This window comes from Hyaena hyaena, unplaced genomic scaffold (genome assembly GCF_003009895.1).
Source record: "Hyaena hyaena isolate Hyena2069 unplaced genomic scaffold, ASM300989v1 scaffold_594, whole genome shotgun sequence".
In the NCBI taxonomy this organism is placed as follows: Eukaryota; Metazoa; Chordata; class Mammalia; order Carnivora; family Hyaenidae; genus Hyaena; species Hyaena hyaena.
Genome location: NW_024081227.1, coordinates 660688 through 676815, shown reverse-complemented (window position 1 = coordinate 676815; position 16128 = coordinate 660688). Strand labels below are relative to the sequence as shown.

At 38.3% G+C, this 16128-nt stretch overlaps 1 protein-coding gene across 3 annotated transcripts in view; it reads right to left on the bottom strand.

Moving 5' to 3' along the window:
* The window catches only part of ZNF277 (zinc finger protein 277), a 111050-nt gene that overhangs the window by 19451 nt on the left and 75471 nt on the right, over positions 1 to 16128 (bottom strand). The gene's annotated exons all lie outside the window — the stretch shown is intronic.

Here is a 16128-nt window from a genome sequence, read left to right as displayed (position 1 = left end):
GTAAAAGCTCAGACTCTGAAATGTTGAGCAGACCTGGACTGGAACTCTGGCTCTCACTGGTACTCATATTTTATTTAACTTATTTAATCATGAATTTTCTCATTTTTACAATAAAAGTGGAAATACTACCTCACAAAATTGTTTATATGATTAAATCAGACACTTCATGTAAGGAGCTCAAATTGTGCATGAGTCATGAAAGGCTGGATATTACTGTTATCCAGCCAACTTCAATTTCTACTGTTTGTTACCCGTCATCTCTTTGTCAACTGTTTGCCTGCTTTGTCTTCTGAAGGGATATGAAAACTCCTTGAAGTTAAAAGAAAGTCTTTATGGTGTTCTTATAATTGGCATACTACTCCCAGCTTCTTTACTAACATGGAGCTCAAAATAGGAACTTTATAAAATTTACTGCTGAATCTATGAATATTTAGAGAATAGCATCAAAATGAGCTAATATCTAGAAGCTATTTTAATAGATTCCATGTGGCATTTCTGTAAACGTATCACCAAACATCTAGAAATACTAATCCACTTGAAGAAAAAAAATTAAGAAATTACCATGATAAAAATCAATTCAATGAACTGGCTTCAGCCCTGATGGAATCATGGATGGCCCACCTACTCTTCCTCTGTAAAATAACTTGCTTCATTTATTTTATGTTTTCAGACATTGGATGGTAGACAGTACTGGGTTGTGATTCATGAAAGAAGAAAATAATACACTGCCAGTTTTCTGTTGGGTGGTATTTTCCAAATTGCAACACAGGAAGTTAAACCCAAATGAGATGTAGAGCTACCTCACTGGTTGTAGGGGAAAAAAAAAAAAAGACTGGAGTCAGGACACTAAAAAGCGACTGTACTTTGTGGGACAAGGTACTAGAGAGGAGAGCTGAAGAGAAGCGGAAGAAACCTGAACTACTATACTGGGATTCTTTTCATCTCTGTCCAAATACTGAGCTGTACATGAACAAAAGAAGGACTCTAGGAGTCCTGATGAAGTACTTTCCAGGGGCTGTGAGGCTTACTGGAGATTCCAGAGGTTATAACAATGGACTATGCTAGAGTTCTGACATACAGAATGAAAAGATCTTGCTCAACACTGTAGGCATATACAGCAAATACAAAACAAACTTTTTCAGTTTTTTTCCCCTAAGGTTTGTTTTATTTTGAGAGAGTGTGTGCTTGTACATGAATGGGGGAGGGGTAGAGAGAGAGGGAGAGAATCCCCAAATCGAATCCCACAGGGCTCGAACTCCTGAGCCATGAGATCATGATCTGAGCTGAAATCAAGAATTGCTTAACTGACGCTTAACCAACTGGGCCACGCAGGTGCCCCAAACTTTTTAAGTATATGAAGGTCACAGCTTTATGGTGGTAGCAAGTAGACAGATAAAAGAAAGAGAAATAAAAAGGCTAAGGCTGATGTATCCGAACATTTTAATTATTGCTTTTTGAGTTTAAGTGAACCTTACAATCAAAAATGAAATGGACAGTACAAGTCAAATAAAAAAAGGAAACTGAACTTTTACAAACATGCATTGTTTGACAAAAACATAACAAAACAAAAAACACATTTCATAACCCTATGTCAACAACTTTGTTAGCAGCAAAAAGAAAAACCCAGCAAATAAAGCTCTTGATAAAGATCCCTATTTATCACTACTGGTGCAGTAAGGCCAATCATGTACTTTCTCTGCCTGTTCCTGTTTTCAGTGCAGAAGACCCATTAGTGTTCATTAAAAGTCACCATTCTGGCTCATATTTCTCAAGCTTGGGATGATATAACCCAAATTTGGCTAAAGAAAAATCTTACTCAACTTAGTATCTCCTTGGTTTGGCTCAGCACAAATACAAAAGATTTGTGAGTCTAAACCAGAGAGATACTAAGCCAGCTAACATTTTCTCTGGCCAAGGAAATTTAAGTTTTATCAACTGATCCTGAATTGTAAAACCTGACTATAAACATTAGAAGTGATAAAAATTGATTCTTCTTAGGAGAGTCTAATGTACACTTTGGTACATTCAAGGCAGCATGGGATAGTTCGGACAGTAAGGAAAATCACTTTAAGGGCAAGTAACTAAACCCGGGCTGTTCTGTTCTGGAGCCCCTCCCTCAGGGTGAGGGCATGGGGACTAGTATATCCGCACAATCTAGAACCACAGTAAGAGAGACAAAGACTCTGGGGTATCCTTGTCATCCTTCATCTTGCAGGCCCCATATGACTCCTTTAATTTTTACCCAAGTTCATTCCTTTAAGATCTGCCTTTTGTCCACAGCACACATTCTTTTTAAACTCCTTTCCAGACATTCCTCCCACGGCAGCTACTTAACCCATTTGTTGCTCCATTTCTACTTTCTGTTAATTTCATTTGCTTAAGACTTTTCTCAGTTTAAAATGATCAAGTCTAGGAAGAGAAGAGAATCCCCTCTCCCCTCAAAAAAACTAGTCTTCCTGTCCATTTTTCCGATTTATGACGCTCTTCTAGACTTGATAATATTAAAATGGGGAAAATCTCATGCACATGAAATCAATAGAGAGCAGAGGTCAATAAAGAAAAAGAGTTTTGCTTTTTCTTTCCTTCTTTCTTGCTTCCTCTTTTGTAAAGGTTGGTATTTGATTAGTTGTAGCATATATTTTAACTCACTTTCAGACAAAAAAATATATTATTAACAGAAAATCCATACAAAGCTTTACAAAGATGTATAAATCAAAGCCTACCTGCTTTGTGGTTTTATTTTTCTAAATAAAAAAATCTCATGCTGGGTAGATATTTATTCAGATTTTATTCACGGATTTATAGAACAGAGGGATGAAGAGAATGTCACAGATGTTATATGTTTGAACTTCTCAAACTTATCTGATGCAATCAGATAAAATTTTCATTACAAAATAGGTTTGGATAAAAACCATAGTTGTAAGAATACAAGATCAGCTTATGTATTAGGCAAAGAGTCATAATAACAAGCTGTATTTTTGTCTAATTGGTTTAAAATGTCAAGAATGGTAGCGAAGAGGTCAGTGCAGAGTCTTTCATCTTTATTCATAAGTTAAAGGCAGAGGAAACATTAATGAAACAGCAGATATAGCAGATGGCACTCAATAGTCACAGGATTGACATACATAGGTAGAAAATGGAAATGTGAGTTAGCCTGAAAGTTATAAAAATCAGCAATTTAGGAAAAAGCAATTTAGAAAATCTCAATTTAGTTAAGTATTTATATATAGGAAAGTAGAAACTAAAGCTTAGAATAACAAATCCAATGGAAATAGCTTGCATTACCATAAGGAAGTAAAATTAAGGCTGATGTTATAAATTACAGATAATCAAAACCATTCTATAGATACTGACACACTGGATTCACAGGGAGTTTCCTGGCTGAACGGCTGTGTGAGTGGCTGTGAGAGAACACAGAACACTCTTAAGGTTCCTCCCCAAACTAGTCCAAAGGCAGAAGCACAGTGGAACTTGTTAGGCATTCTCAGTTGGGGAGCTCAGCTGAGCTCTTCCAACAGAGGACATAAAAAATGTCCCTACTACAGTTAGAGTGGCGGCCCAAAGCCTCCAAAGGAAGGCAGTGGAAATCTTCTAGTCCTCCTGCTTTCTATTTCCAGAACCATGGATTATCTCTGAGGTCTTTGGGATTATTTCATTTACACCTCCACCTTGGCCTAGTAAGTATTCCAGGCTGCTATGAAACAAAAGAACATAAAATGAAAGTAAAAGAAAAATAAAATAGGGTAGGATGCGCACATAAGTTGAAGATTAAAAAATAAAAAGAAATATGTACGTACAAGTATGCACACACTCAATCTAATTCAAACCTAAAGGTGGATCCCAAATTTGGCTATCAGCTTTCTTAGAAAGGGTAAACAGATCAGATGAGGGTTTGTACAAGAGTTTGGCTGGCTTTGTCCCTTTTCCTGGGAGGTAACCTCCAGCCCCCTGGCATTTCTTGAGTGGTTACTGCCCTTGTTATTCGGGGTGAGCCTTTAACAGCACCTGATACTTAATGCTAATGAGATAACTCGGGATGGAGGCTGCCATGCCAAAAAGTCCAACCACTCTGTGGGTTGGGGCTTTGAGCTCAGCCTCACCTCAGAAAGAGGGGGAGAACTGGAGATTGAGTTCAGCTATGTGGTCAACAATTCAGTCAGTCATGCTTAATGAAATTTCAGTAAAAACTCTGGACACCAAAGTTAGCAATACTCATTAGCTCTCCTCATTAGCAATACTCTGTGTATTGTCACACACTGATGTGCTAGGAAGGCAAAACTTCCCTGGAGATGATGGCAACTTTGTGTTTAGGACTTTCACAGATACCTCCTATGTATCTTTCTGCCTGGTTCTGATTTGTGTCTATTTCAATAACAAGATTGTAATCACAAGTATAGTGGTTTCCTGACATCTGGGAATTGTGGGGCCGTGGGAACCCCTGAGTTTGTAACCAGCTGATCAGAAGTAAAGGTGGCCAGGAGATCCCCCAACTGTGGCTGCTGTTAAAATAAGGACAGTCTTGGGGGGCTGGGTTGTGCTTTGTGAAGTTTGGCTTAATTCTGGGGAGCTAGAAGTCACTGACAATAAGTATACAATGTGATATAATGGACAATATACTTAGAATGAATAGACCAAACAACATGGACTATTTCTCATAATGATCCTCAAAACAAGCTCACTCTCATGCCAAAGCACGTTCCAAACTCAGTGAAGTGCAGAGGGACTGGTGAGGGTTGTTGTGTACAATATAATTTTTTTAATGTTTATTTATTTTTGAGAGAGAGTGAGAGAAGGGACAGAGAGAGAGGGAGACACAGAATCCAAAATAGGGTCTAGGCTCTGAGCTGTCAGGACAGAGTCCGATGTGGGGCTCGCACTCACAAATCCCAAGTTCACGACCTGAGCCAAAGTCAGATGCTTAATCGACTAAGCCTCCCAGGTGCTCCTTGTTGTATACAAGTATACAACAAGCTGGTATATAGATACCAGCTTCCTCCTGATTGGAGACTGAAAGTTTAGGTCTACCAAGAAAACTATTGAACTGAAACAATTTCCCCTGAATGTGGTTTCTATTATTATTGGTTGGTAATAATCTTGAATTTTGTCTTTCTAGTTAAGCACCTGGAATGTTACTTTTCTCAACTCTTGCTTCAATGCAGAGCCAAAGACCTTAGAAGGTAATCAGGAGATATTTCAGTTGACACCCTCATAGAAACTGCATAGTCCTAAACATGGATCGGAGCTTGCATGACAAGTCATTTAATTCTTTGTCGAAATGACTCAAGAGAATAGCCACACACTAGATAAAAATTCCTCTAAGAAATCATTTTTAATCCACACTCCTACCATCCCAACACCAGCTACTGGCCTCTAAAGTTGTATTTTGCTTGTCATGGTCACAGAATTTTTAGCATGTATTAAATTTTTTTTAAAACGTTTTCTTTATTTCTGAGAGAGAGAGAGAGAGAGAGACAGTGTGAGCAGGGGAGGTACAGAGTCTGAAACAGGCTGCAGGCTCTGAGCTAGCTGTCAGCACAGAGCCCGACACGGGGCTCGAACCCACGAACTTGTGAGATCATGACCTGAGCCGAAGTCGGACCGACTGAGCTATCCAGGCGCCCCTAACATGGATTAAATTTTAAGTAAGGTGTTACCAGTTGCCTTGCCCTGATTGGGTGGGTGAGTGGGGGGTTGTCAGAAAATTACCCAATAACACCTGGCAATGAATGACGTAATTTGCTAGCATATCTTCTTAAGACAAACTTCCGGCAAAATGTATATACCAAGATAACTAAAAACAGCAATTTATTGATATGCTTAACATTAATAATTTGGTTAAAAGATCAAGATTGGGTACCAAACAAGAATAGATTTTAGAATTGGGTCAATTGTCATTTAATAGGAAATACATGTGTGTGTCTTTTTGAACAATGTGAAAGAAAAGGCATCTATTTTAGGCAAAAGTGGCACTTAATCACTAAGATAGTAATTAAAATAAAGCAGAGGGAAAAGGAGAAGTTCTCCTCTGCTATCCTGCTTAGTATTAAGAAAGCCACAGAGAATATCATTACAATGAGAAAATGCTGGATAATCAAAAAGGAAAAGAAAAAAAGATTTCATTCCTTACTTAGAATCTAAAAATCTATATACCTGCACCATGGAATTTTACACTTTATATATATTTTAAAGTTTATTTGCTTATTTTGAGAGAGAAAGAACATGCACATGATGAGTGAGGGCAAAGAGAAAGGGAGACAGGAAGAATACTAAGCAGGTCTGCACTGTCAGTGTGGGTCTCAAACTCACAAAATGTGAGATCATGACCTGAACTGAAATCAAGAGTCAGACACTTAACCAACTGAGCCACCTAGGCGCCCTGGAATTGTATACTTTAAAAGGGTGAATTGTATTTATGTGAATTATATCTCGATAAAGCTGTTATTTTTTTAAAGGAAAAGAAAAAAATCTGAAGTCACAAGGCAACGAAACAAACTGAATTCCAAAAGGTGATAAACCTGTCTGAGGAGAGGCAGAGACACACAAATTATTTCCCCTCTGGCAGAACATGGGAGGAAAAGGCAAGTAGAAGAAAACAGCTGAAATTTTATAGAATTTTTAAAGGCTAAGTCCCTGGGGACACCAGACACAAAAGGGTTCAGTCGTTTTCCACAGGTTTCCTCCAAGTTCTCAGGAGAAAGACAGAGAAGGGGGAAGAAGTGTGAACAACAGCCCACTGGTGGAAAGCAGGCATAAAACCCTGCTCTCAGCAAAAGCCAGAATGTGCTGGGGGAAGGACCCAGAGCCTGCACTGCTCCAAAGCAGAGGCATGCCGCTGCCAGGGGCTCTGGGCAGGAATGCTGGGAAATAAAATATTATTCCTGAGTTCTTTCTAAGTGTGCAATAGTGTTCAGTGGTATATGAGCTGGATATGAAAACAGGCCCAGGAGACCTGACCTTCCAGTCTGTCAAGCAAGTTCTATGATGCATTCTTCCTAGAACATTCAAGAAAGTTATAGGCATGTGTTTTGGTGTTAAAAGACTTAAATATTAAAAAAATAAATATTTAAGATATTCGACATTTAGGGAGATGAAGCTTATCTTCCTAAAAGATAGTGTCTGTCTGGCCACAGCCTGGCGGGATGAAAGCAGGGAAAGAAGGCTGCCAAGGAGACCTGCAACACCGTCCCCTTGGGCATTCTGTTCCCCTAAGGTGCCCAGGGACCATCAAAGGTCCAGAGTGCGTCTATTTATTTATTTTCACTTATGACGGGATTACAGAAGACCATACTCTCAAGGAGAGAGATGATAACATGAGCATTTAGATATCTTAGAGGAGTTAAAACCCTGAAGAAGAATCAATCCTGGAACAGTTTAGATTTTCTTTCTTTCTTTCTTTCTTTTTTTTTTTTTTAATATTTTTATTTATTTCTAGGAGAGAGAGAGAGAGAGAGAGAGAGAGAGAGACAGTGTGAGCAGGGGAGGGTCAGAGAGAGAGGGAGATACAGACTCCGAAATAGGCTCCAGGCTCTGAGCTGGCAGTCAGCACAGAGCCCGACGTGGGGCTCGAACCCACGAACTCGAGATCATGACCTAAGCGAAAGTCGGACGCTTAACCGACTAAGCCACCCAGGCGCCCCTAGAATTTAGATTTTCTTAAGTTTCAGCCATCAGTACAGGTTCAGGGTAAAAAAAAAAAAAAAAATGAAACAGTAGAGTCAACAAAATGGAGGTTTAAAGGAAAGTAATAAATATTAAAACCTGCATCAGTCAGATGCAGAAAAAGGTCTGTACTGTTGATACAAATGAGTCACAAAGTACTTGCTTTCTTTTGAAGTGACTTGGTTATAGTATCAGAACCCAGACTGCATACCAAATGGCAAAACCCCTAATACATATGGAACAATGATGAGCCTTTTCTTTTTAAGAGTGTGAACATTTGCAGCTTCTAAGTACAGCACTGGGGATTCTGGGCTGCGTTCCTCTGAGAAACTGACATCGAGACCTGGAGAATGGTACCTCAGCTATCTTTGGTGATAAAAGAGACCGTGGAAGTTTGTCTGCTATCTACTTCCTGTTCTCTATTGCCCTCCATTCCCAAGGAGTAAATGAATTGAAATTAACATATAGAAGGTTATTTATTTATTGGTGAAAATAGGTGATTTGAACACTCCAGCTGGCTAAAACAAATGCCATTTACTCAGCAAGAATTTCCCAAAGGTTAACTAAAGGTGTGGTATTATACTGGATACTGCAACCTATGACTTCTTTTTGGTTATAATCTGGAATTCAGAATAGTTTAAAATCTTTCCTACTCACTAAGAAAAGAGTTTTCAGTAAATTAATCTGTCAATATTAAGTTTTGAGGGTCTACACTGTAGCTGATAGCTAAAGCTAATCCTCTACGGAAACCAATTTTTCCCAAGTCACTTCAGTCATGTGAATTCTAAAAGCATTTCCAAAGCATTCATTTGTCTGCAGTGCTATTCTAGAAGCTCACCTCAGGTATCAGCTTCTCCAAAAACTCTTCCCTTCCTCTTCAGGAAAACCATGAGATTTTGGAGAACAGTACTGCAAGCAGAGCAAATACCAAGTGCAAGTGTAAACAGCGAGACATGCTGGACAGAGCTTGGTGTGTGTAAGGAACAGAGATGGAGACATGGCCACTGTGGCTGGAAGCAGTGATCAGAGTGGGTAAGAGAAACAGGCACTAGACTCTTTGGGGTCTTGGTAAGGAGTCTGGATTTTTATTCTAAATAAATGTGAAAGTATTGGAAATTTCAATTGCTAGAGTTACATGAGTTGAATGAGCAAGTAGCATATAAACTATTGAAATAGTCTTCCAATGGTTTCAAACACAGGAAGGATAAATAACATCATCTCTTGTTCCTTCTGCCTTTTCTCCTATTCTGACAGTAAGCAGGGCATTTTCATTTTGATCTCACTCTGATTTTGCCTAAAGGCTTATTTTTTCTATCACATCCTTTATCTAATACAAAAACCCAGTATGAGGAAATTAAAGTATAAAAGTCTCAGTAAACTTCCACTTATTTAAGAACAAGTCTGATTAATAAAGTAAAATGGAAATGAATAAACTTTGTGTAAAGATATTGATGTACAGTTTCAACCATGTTCAGAACAGAATCTGCCTGCAACTTAATTATGTTAGAAGTCCTCTGAGTACGGATCAAGTAAAAAGCTACTCATTCTCCCTAAAGAATTCCTTTTTAAGTGTCAAAAAGTGCTATTTAGCCCCAGGAGACTAACCTGTCTGCCAGAATCTGATGACTTGAACATTCTGAATTTATGGTAGCAATGCTCATACAGGATACTTACTATACTTTAACTAAAACACATCTCTGCACATAGAGGTAGGACTACTGATGAAAGCAAAGTCAATAAAATCCAATACAACACTAAAATCCACTGCTGTCAGCATTTTATGAAAGCTGATAGAAAGTTACCTCTGACAATCATATCAAGGATCTTAATAAATAAATGAGAAAAGACACGTCAATGACTAAAGCAAGACAGTAAAACAAAAAAGCCAGAGAGAAATTTCTTAACTGGTTTATGATATATACTCCCACAAATCCACGAGGTTTGATGTGACTAATATTCCACCTTTTTGAAAGACATCAGCACCTCCTACCCCTTCTGAAACTGCAATGATAACAGCAACAACCATCTGCTTGCTATGGAGGAGAGAAAGACAGCATTTTTCTTCTACTTAGAGTCACAATGAGGCAGCTTCTGAAAAGAAAGAAGGAGACAGGAGAGACAGAACATCTAAAAGAATTAGCTGCTAGAGAAAAAAATTATATAAAGGTAACCATTAGATGGAACAGACCATCTCAGTGAAAAAAAGAAAAGCAGAAGTACAGAAAGAAAAATAATTGCTAGAGTTAAACACATGAGAATTAGAAAAGCATTTCTGTTTGTACTAAAGATATGAGGGAATCTAGCCTAGACAAAAAGAGGAAGACTTTAAAAATGGAAAGGTGGCTATAGGAGACTACAAAATACCCATGTCTTACACTAAAAGAGGAGAGAGTTACAGCACGGATCAGCAGATCACAGATCATAAGATCATAGCAGATCACAGATCATAACCTGTCAGAGGAAGTATTTTCTTCGATAAACTCAAGGTCAGGTATACCCCTATGTTTCTCTAAAGATGGGGAAACTATGAAAACACACGATCTTCAAGTTTTAAAAGAAAATGTAACAAGCTTAGGCCCAAAGGAATAGGCACTTACTATCTACCATTGATTTAATAAAGAAATTGTATTTTCTTAAAAAATCTTAGCAATAGAAACAAAACATTTATTTACATATGTATTTTTAATCTCATTCATCCAATTTTATTCGTTGTAACAAATGTCAATTTAGAAAATGTCACTTTTGCTTTCAGAAGTAGGATCACATTAGACAAAGGATCCTGGTACAACTGGAAAAAGAATGGTGCCTGCGGGGTTAGTAAAAGTTTGAGTTGCTTCCCTTCCTTTTGTATTCAGTAGATAAGTGTGGCCTTGAACATTTCTCCCAACATCTTTGACCCTGTTTTTTTCTATCTAGAAGGAAATAATGATATTGCCTAACGGGTCTCACAGAGCCAATGTGTATAAAAAAATGCCATGTAAATTCCAAGTTCTGATGAAGGAGTTCAAAGTGGTTAACATGAGGATTCAGTTTAGCATAGTTTCAGGCTAGGTTTACGTTTCCTTAATGGAAACATTAACTAATCTGAAGTTTAAAGTCACTCAGTGGTCATTTTTTGCTAACTTGATCTATGTTGATTGTTAAGAATGTTACAATTCAAGGGGGGATATCACATTATATTTGGGAAGGTTATTCTAGCCCTGGAGGGCTTGTCCTACAAGGGTATGAATCATGGAAGGAAAGTTTAAATGTAAACTGACTTTTTACTTTTACACCATAGAAAGTAATTTAACCTTTTACTAGAAATCTATAAAGAAAAGTGGCACTAGGAAAAAAAATCTTAGTCATAGATACAGAATTTCATTTTGTTAAAACTTCCTTAAATTTTTTTAAAATTTATTTTTGAGAGAGAAAGAGACAGCATGAACAGGGGAGGGTCAGAGACAAAGGGAGACACAGAATCTGAAGACAGGCTCCAGGCTCTGAGCTGGCTGTCAGCACAGAGCACAACACGGGGCTCTGACCTCAGCTGAAGTCGGATGCTTAACCGACTGAGCCACTGAGGCGCCCCTTATTTTGTTGTTTTATTGTGGGGCAAGGTGGAATATATAAAGTAGCATTAAAAACAAAAATTTTTAAACAACCTCCTTGACCTCCACTGCAGCAACCTCTTACTTGACACATCCCCAAAAGCAAGGGAATCAAGAGTAAAAATAAACTTTTGGGACCATATCAAGATTAACAGCTTCTGCACGGCAAAGGAAACAACCCACAAAACTAATAGGCAACCAACGGAATGGGAAAAGATAGTTGCAAATGACGTATCAGATAAAGGGTTGATATCCAGAATCTATAAGGAACTCACCAAACTCCACGCCCGAAAAACAAACAACCCAGTAAAGAAATGGGCAGAAGATATGAACAGACACTTCTCCAAAGAGGACATCCAGATGGCCAACAAACACATGAAATGATGCTCAGCATTCCTCCTCATCAGGGAAATACAAATCAAAATGACACTGAGATATCACCTCACGCCAGTCAGAGTGGCTAAAATGAGCAAATCAGAGAATGCGAGATGCTGGCGAGGATGTGGAGAAACGGGCACCCTCCTACACTGTTGGTGGGAATGTAAACTGGTACTGACCCTCTGGAAAACAGTGTGGAGGTTCCTCAGGAAACTAACAATAGAACTCCCCTATGACACAGCAATAGCACTGCTAGGAATCTACCCAAGGGATATAGAAATGCTGATGCATAGGAGCACATGTACCCCAATGTTCATAGCAGCACTCTCAACAATAGCCAAAACATGGAAAGAGCCTAATTGTCCATTAATGGACGAATGGATCAAGAAGATGTGGTTTGTCTATACAATGGAATACTACATGGCAAATGTAGAAATGAAGAAAATGTAGAAATTGTAGAAAAAATGAAATCGGGCCATGTGAAGCAACATGGATGGACCTTGAGGGTGTTATGCTGAGCGAAATAAGTCAGGCAGAGAAGGACAAATATCATATGTTTGCACGTATAGGAGGATTAGGAGGAACTTAACAGAGGACCATGGGGGAGAAGAAGGGGGGAAATGGTGAGGGAAAGGTGGAGAGGCAAACCATGAGAGACTCTTGAATGCTTACAAAGACTGAGGACTGATGGATGTGGGGGGGGAAGGGAGGATGGGCACGGAGGGGGGCACTTGTGGGGATGAGCACTGGGTGTTATATGGAAAACAACTTGACAATAAACTGTTTGTAAATAAATAAATAAACAAACATTAAACAACAAAAATCCTCCCCAAAATTTTTAAATTAAAATTTTTTTATAATTGTCACAAAACATTTATAGTTGTCATAAATGACTGCTTAAGTTGACATTCATAATTGTGATTAAAAAAAACCAACACAACAAAGAAACTTCCATGCAGTTAAATGGATGTTTTCCCTCATCCCAATTTAATGAAAAGTTTTATCTGACTACTGAGAGCTTACAAATGCCACATCTTCCATAGGCAAATTGAAAAACTAGTGCTTTTTAATGCTAAAGTGTAATGCAGTGTTTAAAGATGTCTGCCTTGATACTTTATATCTCTTAAAAATTTGGGGTGCCTGGATGGTTCAGTCAGTTGAGTGACCAACTTGGACTCAGGTCATGATCTCCTGGTCTGTGGGTTCAAGCCCCATGTCTGGCTTTGTTCTGACCGCTCAGAGCCCGGAGCCTGCTTTGGATTCTATGTCTCCCTCTCTCTCTGCCCCTCCCCTGCTCATGGCCTTTCTGTCTGTCTCTGTCAAAAATAAAAGCATTAAAAAAATAAATAAAAACCAGGGATATCTGACAATATGGTTTTATAGAAATATCTCACCAATACTTGAAGAGTAAAATTAAGTTAAACCTTTATTGAAGTTTTTTTTTTTAAATGTTTATTTGTGAGAGAAAATGAGTGCGAGCAGGGGAGGTACAGAGAGAGAGAGAGAGAGAGAGACAGAATTTGAAGCAGGTTCCAGGCTCTGCGCTAACAGTGCAGATGTATGGGGCTTGAACTCACGAACCATGAGACCATGACCTGAGCTGAAGTCAGATGCTTAACCAACTGAGCCACCCAGGTGCCCTTTAAATTAAACCTTTATGAATAAGGCTGAGAAGATACAAAGTAAACATGACAGTCCCAGCCCTTAAGAAGCATCTATTCCAGTAATGAAGACAGATTTTTAAACAACTAGCTATAATTGAAAAGCTAAATAAAATAGTGCATTTAAAGAGCTCAACTGAGGTTATTAATTCTGACAGGTGGCATCTGGGAAGCTTTTGTGGAAAATGTGACATTTAAGCAATATCTTGAGGGGTATGTTATTTATACAGGTGGACAGGTGGTGCTGGCATTACTGGTTGATGAAGCAGAGTCCAGAAAGTATCTAATACACTTGAGTAAATGTGAGACAAGTAGTTTTTTACTAGAGGGCAGGGGCTGTGGCCTATCTCATCTATTGCTATAGCAACAACATTTAGAACACTGCTGCAAAATAAATATTTATTCAATAAATTAATTGAATAATTAATTGAATAATTAATTAATTCAATAATTAATTCAAATATTAATTCAATAAATTAATGAATTGGACATTGGGTAACTGAAAGGTAAAAGACACTGGCAATACAGACTTAATCCAGAAAATCTTAAGGATATATGAATGATAAAGACCATTGGAGGTTTCAGCAGAAGAGAATGAAATGATCTGCTATATATTTTAAAATTTTGGAGGCAATGTCAGTGACTGGAGAGGTGAGTCCATTGACAGGGTAAGATAAAAGGCATGAGGATTACAAAGAAGGGTGTGGATATGGGACTCAGAGGTGGAACTGACTGGAGTTAAAGATGTTTCTAGCAATTTCCAAATTAAGTGAGTAGGAGAATGGTGGTATCATTACATAAGAAAACAGGCAAATCACAAATTTCAGTAAAGAAAGAAATAAGTTCAGGTCTAGGCACATTCAACTTAAGGTGTTATTGGAAATCCATATGGAGTTTAACATAATATGGATAGTTAGAATTGGGGTTCAGAAGTGAGCCAGAATGAAAACTACAGACAAACTCAATCAACAGGTATTTATTCCAACTGCCTACTCTACACCAGCACCAATATTTGTGCTGTTAGTGTAATGGTAGTAAAGAGAATACACAGCCTGGATGAGAGACAAGACCTTGAGAAACTTAACATACACCCACTGAAGAAAAAAGAAGGTAGAGAGTCACTGGAGGACATTAAGGTAAAATGGTGAGATCACGGGAACAGTTTTAAAGAAGAAACCTTAAGAAAGGAATGTACACAAGCTATGAAACTCTCAAGAATCATTCCTAATTCTGTAGTTCCCTTCTGAATACATATAAAAAAAAAATTCCAAAAGTGCTAAACAGAATTTCAGCTTTTCAGAATGAGAAATGGGAATAGACCTGAAACTTACAAATGTCTCAAGGAACCAGTGGTCTAGAAGAAAATGGAAAAAGAAATATGGTTCTAGTCTTAAGTCTGCTATAGTAACCTAAAGTGAATCAGTTAGACTCTATTCACCTCTAGCTACTCACGCAGAAATAAGAATTAAAAAAATGGAGTTTGGGGAAAAACACCAATATGAACTTAGCAATATATTGAGTACTACTTAAGGATACTTAAATACAAGACATAACTGCTGCCCTCAAAGAGGTTACAATGTCAACATGAACTCAAGTCATACAAAAGTATTTAAGCTGTAGTGCTTTACTGAGAATTCCAAATGAAAGAGTTAATATCAAAGAAAAATCCATATGCAAATTACCACTAATGCAAATCAGGACAGCAAATGCCACACTAATACTCTAGTTTGAGGGTCCTCCCTCATGGACTTGAGATGCTACTGATACTAAGCTGAGTACACTTAAACACAGATTATATATCTATTATCATAAAGCAGCTTGATTTGTTTAAACTATATTTTCCAGAAGCTAGACTGAAATTCTGATGAATGAAGAGAAATTGTTTGATAAAATACAATAAATAGGAAATAAGGAAAAACTAAGGAAAAACTGTCAGGCTGTGGCAGAGTGGGTAACAGCCTTCTGGGTGTATAATTCTCCTAGGAGGAGTTCTGAGAGGGAGGAGAATGACCAAGGTCATAAACCTCTTCAAGAGTTCCAATACTTGATGACAAAGCACCTTGCAGGAATGGTACACCAATGCATATTCTTAAAACTGGCTGAAAAAGTTCTTGTCCTTGGGGCACTTGGGTGGCTCAGTCGGTTAAGTGTCCAACTTCGGCTTAGATCATGATCTCTCGGTTCATGAGTTCGAGCTCCCATAGGGCTCTGTGCTGACAGCTCGAGGCCTAGAGGCTCCTTCAGATTCTTTGTCTCCCTCTCTCACTCTGCCTGCCCCCCTACTCATGCTCTGTCTCTTTTTCAAGAATAAACATTAAAAAAAGAGTTCTTGTCCTCTATGGAAGAAAGAAGGTGTATTATTGCCTTTGCTGAAAGCTGTTCCATTTGATCAGTTGGACTTCATTCTGGAAATGCCTATTACTGATATGCAGAGCTCATTATATATAAAAAAGAGATATTCTGTCATCACTGCAAAGTCCTAAAGGAAGATCACCCACACCAACCTCATGTTTCTACACTATAGAGCATAAAATTGTGATTAAATGACTGCAAATTTAGCCTGTCTTCCTGCTTTCCGGCAAATCTTTTCTTTTTCATCCTTTAGCTATGATTCCCAATGATAGCCTATTGTAAATCTCTGCCGTCCCTAAACTCCATTGCTAGCCTGAATCCTTTCCCTACCCTGACCTGTCAGACCATGAGCATCCATGACAGAGCAATTCCCAGAGTCTAGAATAATAGTAAGACATATGGGAAGCTGAATAAATTACTACAAGACTGTCATGGCACTCCTTAAAAAGGCACGTATCAGGCACACCTGGTTTAAAGCCTCAGCTCTG